The sequence below is a fragment of the Pinus tabuliformis genome, chromosome 3_1 (genome assembly GCF_031772625.1).
Source record: "Pinus tabuliformis cultivar Carrire ecotype Pingquan chromosome 3_1, CPIR1, whole genome shotgun sequence".
Classification (NCBI taxonomy): Eukaryota; Viridiplantae; Streptophyta; class Pinopsida; order Pinales; family Pinaceae; genus Pinus; species Pinus tabuliformis.
This window is the reverse complement of record NC_142301.1, coordinates 969,547,825-969,556,206: the sequence shown is the minus strand read 5'-3', so window position 1 is coordinate 969,556,206 and position 8,382 is coordinate 969,547,825. Positions and strand designations below refer to the sequence as shown.

The window sequence follows — 8,382 nt, the reverse complement described above, 5'->3', positions numbered from 1 at the left end:
ACTGATCAATCTTTGGGTCGTCCTTATGTAGATCTGTTATGCTCTGTATCTGTGCCTCCTTATCTGCCAAGCTACTTTGATGTTTTAATTGCATTTGTTGGAACTCCTGCTGTAGCTTATCCAATTGTATTTCTACATGTTGGTTGGTTTTGGCTTGTTGTAACTGTTGTTTGAGTGACAACATTTTGTCTTCTTTTTCTTTAAGCAATAGTTGTACCTCTGTTGCTTTGTCAATGGTTTCTGTAGCGTATGTACCTGCGAACTGCAAGAGCCTGGTGAGGTTGGCCAATGGGTCGGTGGATGAGCCTTTCCAGAGGACATCCATCAGCTCATTTTCTGGAGTGGTAGCCGTTGTGGATTCCAATTTTCTTTTATTTCTCTATCTCTTAACAACGGCCTTGTGTTGTGGGCTGTAAAATACATCAAGAGGGGGAATTTCTTCTATCCTCAAAACAATCTCAGAGGTAGGGGTAACAGGAATGTGTTCTATTTCTTGAGTATTCGCAGCTCCCCTTATTATAATTTTGGGAGTTGTTTCCTGATGTTTCATTTGCGTCTCCGGTGCTTGTTCCTCTATGTTGAGTTTTTTGTTGAAATTATTGCACTCCTCTTCCAAATTAATTACCCGAGGATTTATCATCTGTATATAGGGAGTATGGGTCTCAGTCTGCTTGATGGTCGAAGTCTGTTCATCTATCTTTGCTGCAGACTGGGTTGTATCCTGGATTGATTCCTTGCTCTTGCTTTTCCTATTTTCTGATGACTTCTCGGATGCCTTGGACGATTTCTCTCAGGATTCCTTTCCAAAATTAGTTTTAGATTTTTCCTTAGAGTCACCATCTATGCTTACACTGGGAGTGGGATCCCTTATTGGTTCAATTAACAATTGGTCCAATGGGACCTTTGATAATCTCTTTTCTCTGTAGCTATAAAATGCTTCAAGACCCTCTTGATCAAAATTATCTGTGCCATATGATTCACTTCTTTAAAGGTCTTCTTCTGTAAGAAAACATCATCAAATGGGTCCTTCTCATTGCTGAATATCTTTATTTTGACCATAGTGGTAAAATCCTTGACAATACCGAATGGGTCATATTGTCTTCCAAGGAACTTAGGTAATCGTAAAGACAACATATTATCTACTTCCCTGAACGCATGTCCAAGGTCATGTAATGCAAACACTCCACATGACATAGGAAATTGAGGCCAAATGGCCTTCTTTGACTCCTTCAATGTTTTGCTCATCCCTCCTTCATTGCATGTCTGATAGGCTATCTCTCTAGCCATTAATTTATCTGGGACATAGAAAGGGAGAACATGGGGAGAGGCGATGCTACCAAATACTCTAATATATGTAAATGTCTCTTCCCCGAACCATCAGGCTACTGGGAGGATGTCTATCTCAGCTTCTTGGGAGAATCTGGGGGCATCTCGGTTATAAATTCGTTTATGGATAGGAAGCATAACCCCGTGACAAATCTTGAAAAAATGTGGTTCAAAATTGGATTCCCACATGTCTTTGTGGTGGATGTGAATAGGAAGTGGATCTTGAATAGTCCACTTCCATCCCATAAGAGGGAATTTAGAACCAAAACAAATAGCGTCCATTACATAAGAACTCATGAAAATTGGAGGGTAAACCCTCGAAGCAATACTCCTTTTCCTTCTATACTCTATAATTGCTTTAGCTAAATTATCAAACAGGATTTGTGCCCATTATATTATTGTTGCATTAATGGCTGCATCTATTAAGGCTAACCATTCTGAGGAGAAATTTTTAATGTCGGGTTTGCCAAATAGTCTACATCGCATAGCCGCAGAAAAACAGAAAGGGGAACAAACAGATGCGGTGGCGTACATACCGTTTTTGTCTTTCTTAATTATTTCATCATTATTTGACCAATTATTTGTGTAGTTCACCAGGTCCCCATTTTCTTTGACGAATTTCTCAACAAATTGCCTGTTGTAGGTAACCTGTGGCTCCGGTAGGTGGTACATAAGCCTTAGGTTATTTGGAGTGAAAGATCCTATAACTTCCTGGCCTCCTGTTTTGAATTCTCTATCAGATATATCAGCGTCATCAATGATCCACTTAACCATGTCGGTATAAGGGATTATTTTTTGTCGTGCGGCTATTTGGTGCAAAAATGAGCACACAAGCTCAGTTATGGAAGGATCAAAGGAATCGCGCCCATCAACTGTAATCATTGTCTAAAGAATCCTTCATTGTTCTTCCTCTAGTAACTGATACATAGCCTCCCATGTAGACGTCCCTGCTTCCTTATTACATGTAGTATCTGTGAACAGAGGAGTCATTTCTGACTTCTCAGAGGTGACTGCTTTCCCTTTCTTCACCATTGCTTTTGGCGTCCTGTTCTGCGGCTTTTTCCTGAAAGTTTCAAGAGGAACAATTTATCGGATAAAAATGATACTGAACATAGGAATGAATTGATGAAGAAAACCAGTAAAGGTGATAAAGGTGTTTTATTTGAAATCACGTAAGAAGATATCAAATCACTCTAAATGGCCTTTCACACATAAATGCAGTTACTTCTTCATAAATGCCCACTAATGATCCGTTATCCTTTAACTTGAATGTCCATAAATATTCACATCGTAAATCGGGAAACAATCTCCTAGGGTGGTGAGCCTTCAAACTGCGATAATAGTGATTTTGCGATTTTCAAAGCAATATCGTAGATCGCTATATCGCATAATTTGTTTTCATTTTACTTACCATTTTTTGAGTTTGTGTGAAATGCGAGATGCGAGAAACAAGCGTCATCACTTGTTGAGATTCGTTTTAACGAATAATGGACCTCCGCATGTGTTGGTGGAAAGATTAAGAGGTGGGTCCAAGACGAGATCGCATTTCACAATATCGGTTTATGTTAGGTTGAGGCTTGTGTCGTATGATTGAAATGCGATGCGAGAAGGCTATTATAACATCGCAATTTCGTAGATTGCAATCCTTCAGGGTAGCATCTTAAGAGAAGGCTTTTATAAACAGTGATGTTGCAATGCAAGACTTTAGCTTTTTAAAGAAGCTTTTAAGGACTTTCTAACATTATGACCATTTTTTGAATATAGATTTTCTTTTTTGATTGTTTCATCGTAGATCATGGTGGGTTAGAAAGGTATTGTTTGTGATGCATTTCATGCTAAATAAGAAAAAGTAGCATTTTAATGGTTTTATAGGTTTTGTTTGATATCTTGATTTATTCTAAAAAATAAAAGAAATACCTACATGCTAGGATTGATTTTTTGAGTATATACATTTTTTGAAAGCCCCATTTACTAAAGTAATATTTTACTACTAACGTTAATAAATGGGGGGGGGGTGTTGTTGACAAGCACAATAGGTGGTAGAATCAGAAGCACATATACAAAAGTGGGGTTTGGATGTAAAAGCTTTTAAAAATTCTCGTAAAGGTCCTTCAGGTGGATTAGACGGCCCTCTCAATTTGATAATAGTAAAAGCAAGGGAAGATTGATCGTGCAGGTATCAAAGCCTCTTGTAATGTCTGCTGAAATGGGGTCTAGTGTTATTGATATTTTGCATAGATTAGCTTCTCCTGGAGCTGAAAGACTTACTATGCAAGCTAAAGCAATGATGCCTCTTGAAAACATCACTGGGAAAACTATTCAACAAATAGCATTAGAAGCAAGGTATGGGCTTAAGTTCTTGACATATCTAAAACTGGGTTAAATTAATGCTATTGTTGTTTTTTTATTTTTGTCTCTAAATATTTGTACAACATTCAGAGAAACACATCTTGTTAAAATATATTCAAGTAAGCTCTTCTTATTCAACAATGTTTCTTATCTTTGTTGCTTTGACATGCAGACAGTTAATAGGTCGAGACACGAGATCAGATCATAGGTTTGACCATCTATCTGTTGATGAATTTATTTCACTTGAAGAACTAGTCCCGTCAGCTATGGAGAAGATAGAAGCTCTAGCTATCGAGGGACTCAAGATACAATCAGATAGAAGCATTTTCTCTGAGCTCAGGTCAAGATTATAAATTGTTGTGCCAAGAAAAGGAAATGATGGTGAATGATGGCACTCTATTTTCAGAGGATTTTTGGGTGCATTGGTAGATCAAAGGCGAAAGCGAGTTGAACAGTGGTTATGTCAAACACAGTGGATTTTTCTAGTTCTGATGAGGTGAAAAAATGACAATTATAGGTTGGGTATTGCATAAATGAAGCAAAGGTTGTATGCTTGCAAATGTAAATGCTCTACATGAGCAACGTAGCAAAACAGAATGAGAAATACTGGAGTATGGCTATCCTAGTAAATGAAGTTATACAATCAGAAAAGAACACTCAGAATATGTACAACTTCCAACTTCCATGCACAATTCTCCACTGTAATGCGTTGACAGTCAGTTAATGTTTCAACGATTATAGCTAGAATGAACGTTGCTGACATTGCACGGTTACAGTCAGAAGTGAATGCAGAGTTTACAACTCTTTGTTGATGATAATGCACTTTACCTTCAGCTGCCAGGGCGCCATGATGATGTTAAGCCAGAAAAAATCAAGTAGAGGTATGATTGCAGTAGAGGTATTCAAGTATGGCAGTATTATGATGATGGTAAATTAGAAAAAATCAACATCATCTCAGGTTTAAGTTTCTGGGCATATATGCACATGCACTCCCTCCCAGGGTGCATCGAAATGAGGCTGATGAAATGATCACATTTATTACACAGCAAACCAGACAATATGTTATGAGAACATGACCACTTCAGAACTGAGGATTTAGTATGGAGGAGTTTCAGAATACCATGAGGAATTAATTGGGTGTTGACAGAGCAATCTCAGGCCTTTCAGAATGGCCTTGAAAATATAGCAGGGCACTGAAAGAGGTTAATAATGTGAGAATAAGTATCTTAGGTTTACAGTTTTGTTTGCAAAGAAAATAAGTATCTTAGCTTTACAATTTTCATATTAGAAATTAAGAAGATTTGTTAAAAATTTAAAATTTACAAAAAAAATCCTATCATAATATTATTAAAATTTAAAATTTTATAAAATATTTCTACATAAAATACATAGTTAAATTAAATCAAATAAATTGACATTATAATGCCAAATGTATGAGAACAATCTCGCCAAATGTATAGAACAATCTTACTATGCCTATAGTAAACTTAAAATTATAGACAAGACTCTACTATATATAGTTTATAGGAAACAATTTCTAACTCTTAATCTTGATGATGCATTATGAAGTTGCAGGATATTGGCCACTTAATTTTGGAAAGCTACTCCAGGGTGTTGGAAAGCCTAGCCTTCAATATCCTGTCACAAATTAATAATGTTATTCGTGGGGATGATTTCGTTAAATCTTCACAAAGCAATCCAACAACTTTGGTCTCTGGAAATAATGAAATTACAAAGTCGGAGCCTCCTTCCTTCATTAAGAAAACCCAAAACCCGAAACTTTGATTGTTGCATCTTCCCATGAGATACTCACTCTGAGCCCCATCAGGACACTCAAACCCAAGCTACATCACCAACCAGAGACATCCAAATTAGGTTCTCTTGTTGGAGAGGCTCTGCTCGAACCCAGGCTACATCACCAACCAGAGACATCCAAATTAGGCTCTCTTGTTGGGGAGGCTCTACTCAAATATGTAAACAGAGAATCCCACTTCTCATAAATCAGATTACAAGGATGATCCTCAAAAAATGTACTAATTCTCCCTAACAACTATATTTGTGGATGGAAGCTTATTGGAGTTCATAATGGTGACAAATGCAAATAAAACAACATAACCTAACCTATGTTTTGCATCTTATTTTCTTTGATGTACATGTGCTTTACCTGCTAATGAAAACAAAATTGTGAAATAAATTCCCCCTCCATTCAAAAATATTTAAATTTGCTTAATTATGTGAAACATGGAGGCTCTGCTCAATTATGTAAAAAAAGAATCTTGTTACTCAGAAGCATCCTACTAGTACAAGGAAAAACAATGTTCCTCCAACTTGATACAGTTTTCTTGCATTCAACTTGATACTCTAAGTTTTTGCTCTAGTACTTCTTCTAGAACTGAATAGAGTTCCCAAAACACGATGTTGTCAAATGTTCACTAATAAATTCCACACTAAAAACATCACTTTATAGAATTGATGCATGATTATAAGTTGCAAGGAAAAGGAGAAGTCTTGAATTTGAGGATTCTCATAAAATTCATGTGTGAAGAAAGATCCAACATGAATGGACACAACCATTTTAGATAGTTTATCTTTTGTGACATTTAATTTTTGGTAGATATGTGAGAAGGATGTCCATTTAAATTTCGAAACGCATTTGCTCATTTAATAAATTGATAAAGGATAAACTATAACTTGAAGTTTTGTACCTTCACTTTGTTGTTAGGCCTAGTGTATGACAAGTTTGGAGTTTCCCAATACTAGTATTTTCTTCAAAGCAATATGTAACATGATGTTTTGACTTACACACTATTAATTGCATAAAATCTCTCAAAATATTATTCATGGACCATCTAGCTATAGAATTGTGTCATGTGAATAGATTGAACACATGAACTTTACAACTATAACTTTAATGCAAATAAAATGAGGTGTGGAATTCTTTACTTGTGTCATGTAACAATGAACTTTACAACTATAAATTTAATGTAAATACAATGAGGAGGTGCGGCATTCTTTCTTATTGAAATGAGAACTTGACTAACACAAGGACACTAGCAAGCTAAGACACAACATTCAATTCATGACAGAGATAATACAATATTTGTATTCTAGAAGGTTTGAATCTCCTAAAGTGATTGCATCTTTATCAAGGACAAACCTCCAATTAGAGTGAAAAGCCTCAGTAATAATTGTATTAAGAGAAGTGTTACTTTAATCTATTCAATAGACAAATATTATACCTGGAGTTAAAGGAGAAATTGCTTGAAACATTCTAGAGGACTAGAAATGATAGCCTATTCATGCCAAAACTAAAAGAAAAAGGGTGGAAGAGAGGTAGACCTTTTGGGAAGACAAGTCAGTAACTAATCATCAATCTATCATTTCTAGTCTTTTAGCGCTGAATTTACTCTAACAACATCCATGCTTCTTTGCTTGGGTTGGGTTGGTTTAAAGCCAAAAGAAGAAAATCACAATCCTTAAGACATTTATTAAGACTGCCAATGAAAGTGTCTCCACAACCCACAGTATCCTACAACAAAATAATCATAGGCTTATCATTATGGGGAAAGAAAATTGTGGGGTTTGCCAATGATGGAAGGAAAAATCCATTTACGGGACCGGAAGAAAAAGAGTCTCTCAAGGCCTTAATCTAACAATAGAATAAAATCCAACCATCCCTTCACGAATGGTCCCTTGCAAATACCTTGGTCTTCTGTTGTATCTTTTACTGATCTCTTCCCCTCGGATAATGCAATTGCAAACTATGCAGTAGTGCAATAGACTAGCTGTTGTAAAGCAACATGTAAGAGTTCAGATTTGAGCTTGCTTTACTTCTTAGCTTACCGAGATAAAAATTGATTATTTCATATACAGGAAAAATTGTAAATAGAAAAAAATGATTAAAAATAATACTTCAACGAATAACAACATGGAACAACAGGTTTGCAATCATTAGATGCAAAGGATGGAAAGAATAATGTTGATGGCTTGTTGGAAATGGCCATTACCTTAGACGAGTGGGTCCAACTAAATTCACGAATGGATAACGAGGGAACAAAGGAAAGGATTTCTATGATCCTTGCCGCTCACACTGGTGTTCATTAAGAGTCAATCATTAGAAGGCATACCAAAGATGATAAGGTTGATATTGGCATTGGGAAACAGGGTTTCATAGGAAATGCTTTGACAGTGATTTTGAGAGTTCAGTTACATGATCCTTTTCGGAGCTATGAACCGGTGGGAGCTCCTATGATGGCTTTAGTATAAGCAAAACAAATTGTACAGTCTCCACATCTCGTAATAGAAAGGAGACTGTCAGATATAGTGCATGATAGAATCCCTGAAGAAATGAAGGATGGAAAAGAAGCACCATCTCAGTTCAATGTCACAGATGTCCATGTGGCAGGTCTAGAGTTGCAGGAAAGCACTAATTTGAAGAGCTGGAGCACTCCAAAACAACTACTCTCGGGTATTTGTTGGTTGATTGCAAATGCTATGGACAAGAGTCCAAAGCAATCTTTATTGAATCTAAAACGAATGCCAACATTAAAGCCACCATCAAAGACCAGAGTTAAACACAGGGACACTCTCTGGAGTATTTCCACTCGTGTTCATTGCAGTGGAAGATGGAAGGAGCTTGCCACATTAAGTTTTTACATTAGAAATCCAAACATTATACTCCCCAGTCAGAAAAATAAATTGCGATAG

General features: G+C 36.5%; 1 pseudogene; it reads left to right on the top strand.

The window, feature by feature from the left end:
• Positions 1–2,758: 2,758 nt before the first annotated feature.
• On the top strand, positions 2,759–8,382 carry LOC149191061 (protein PLASTID MOVEMENT IMPAIRED 1-RELATED 1-like; annotated as a pseudogene).